The 2,500-nt window shown below is 34.6% G+C and overlaps 1 pseudogene; it reads right to left on the reverse strand.

Moving 5' to 3' along the window:
* The window catches only part of LOC142916719 (28S ribosomal RNA), an 8,127-nt pseudogene that overhangs the window by 2,281 nt on the left and 3,346 nt on the right, over window positions 1-2,500 (reverse strand).

Here is a 2,500-nt window from a genome sequence, read left to right on the forward strand (position 1 = left end):
AAAGCTTATTTTTAATCTTCTTTGAAGGCAGAAAATAGTAAGGTAAAAATAAAGTCCTCTCTATGCTCTGAAGTAACATATAAAAAAAAACTAGCAATAAAAAAAATACCAAGTCTTCGTCTTGGAAAATAACAAAATCTAAAAGAAAAATCTTCTTTGTGGAAAATAGTAAAATAAAAAAACCAAGTCTTCACCTTGGAAAATAACAAAATCTAATCTAAAACATCTTAAATAAAGCTTGTCTGTAGTCTTCTTTGTAGGCAGAAAATAGTACGTTACAGGACTCTGAAACTGATGTATTCCAAAAATAAAGAATTAAAATAACAAAGTCTAATCTATATAAGCGCTCTTGAATAAAGCAGTGTAAAAAAAAAAAAAATAGCAATATAAAAAAAAAACCAAGTCTTCGTCTTGGAAAATAACAAAATCTAAAAGAAAAGAAGTCTTCTTTGTGGAAAATAGTAAAATAAAAAAAACCAAGACTTCACCTTGGAAAATAACAAAATCTAATCTAAAACATCTTAAATAAAGCTTATTTGTAATATTCTTTGTAGGCAGAAAATAGTAAGTTACAGGACTCTCGAACTGATGTAGTCCAAAAATAAAGAATTAAAATAACAAAGTCTAATCTATATAAGTGCTCTTGAATAGGCTTCGTGTAAAAAAATAGCAATAAAAAAATACCAAGTCTTCGTCTTGGAAAATAACAAAATCTAAAAGAAAAGTCTTCTTTGTGGAAAATAGTAAAATAAAAAACCAAGACTTCACCTTGGAAAATAACAAAATCTAATCTAAAACATCTTAAATAAAGCTGGTTTGTAGTCTTCTCTCGAACTGATGTAGTGCAAAAATAAAGAATTAAAATAACAAAGTCTAATCTATATAAGTGCTCTTGAATAAAGCTTCCTGTAAAAAATACCAAAAAAAAATACCAAGTCTTCGTCTTGGAAAATAACAAAATCTAAAAGAAAAGAAAAGTCTTCTTTGTGGAAAATAGTAAAATAAAAAAAACCAAGACTTCACCTTGGAAAATAACAAAATCTAATCTAAAACATCTTAAATAAAGCTTATTTCTAATCTTCTTTGTAGGCAGAAAATAGTAAGTTACAGGACTCTCGAACTGATGTAGTCCAAAAATAAAGAATTAAAATAACAAAGTCTAATCTATAAAAGTGCTCTTGAATAAGCTTCGTGTAAAACATAGCAATATAATAAAAATACCAAGTCTTCGTCTTGGAAAATAACAAAATCTAAAAGAAAAGGTCTTCTTTATGGAAAATAGTAAAATAAGAATACCAAGACTTCACCTTGGAAAATAACAAAACCATCTTGAAAAAAGCTTATTTTTAATCTTCTTTGTAGGCAGAAAATAGTAAGGCGAAAATAAAGTCCCCTCTAAGCTCTAAAGTAACAAATACGACGTGTTAAAAAAAAAAAAAACTAACAATAAAAAAAAGAACCAAGACTCCGTCTTGGAAAATAACAATCTAAATTGTGGAAAATAGTAAAATGAAATAAAAACCGACTTCACCTTCGAAAATAACAAAATCAATCTAAAACAAATGACATCTTAAAACAAAACTATTATTTGTTTCGGAGGTTGTCTATGACTGTTCATAGACCGCATAATTTCCACAGAACATTCTCAGAATATCAAGAGAGAAAAGCAGCGTTCTGCGGGAAATCATCTTGGCCAGTGATGTCGTTCTGGGTTTGGTCAGGCCCAGGGAGGTAAGTACCTCGTTATTCTCAAGGGGCCACTTTCCTCTTGCCCCAACCGGGAATCCAAAGAATGTGACCTTGCTAGCCTTCGTCAGCACTTTGACTTGATCACCAAGAGGGGTATAGTACGAAACTTTGTGCGAGGCAGCATCTGACAAGGTATTCTTTGAAAGCTCAAAACGGACGGTGACATCGATCACAACCGCCTCCTCATCTTTTGCAAACACGAGGTCAGGCTTTCTCATCTCTCCCGTCTCGGATATGAACCGTGGCTCTTTGTATACAGACCAGCCCAATCTAGCCGCTTCGTCTGCCAGAATGTTACTGATCTTGTTATGTCGCGCAATTCTTGCTTTCTGTACTGCAGGACATTGACCGAGAATGTGCGAAAGGGACTCAAGTCTGGCAGAGCATTTCCTGCAGGAACGTAGGGCCCCATCTCTGCCTCTGTTCAAGCTTTCTCTTGTTGGGTAAATATTTGCCCTTAGTTGTAGTGCTGCGATAAAGAAGCATTGTTTAAAGCCGCACCATGGCCTCAACCAAGCATTACTGATTCTATCATGCGCAAAGTTTACAATGCCCCTTCCTTGAACCGGCTTTTCGCACCATCTCTGAAATTCATGCTCCCTCCAATCGCAGGGTCTCGGATATACAGGTTCTTTTGACACCGAGTCCCTGAGAACGAATGTTGGGATTGCATCACTGTCACCCCCTGCTCGTACCCACAAATTACGGTATTCTTCCTCCATACCCTGCGAGGACACAATATTACGGGTGA

This window comes from Petromyzon marinus, unplaced genomic scaffold (assembly GCF_048934315.1).
Source record: "Petromyzon marinus isolate PM22_M1 ecotype Great Lakes invasive population unplaced genomic scaffold, UKy_Petmar_22M1.pri1.0 PM_G_Scaffold_40, whole genome shotgun sequence".
Classification (NCBI taxonomy): Eukaryota; Metazoa; Chordata; class Hyperoartia; order Petromyzontiformes; family Petromyzontidae; genus Petromyzon; species Petromyzon marinus.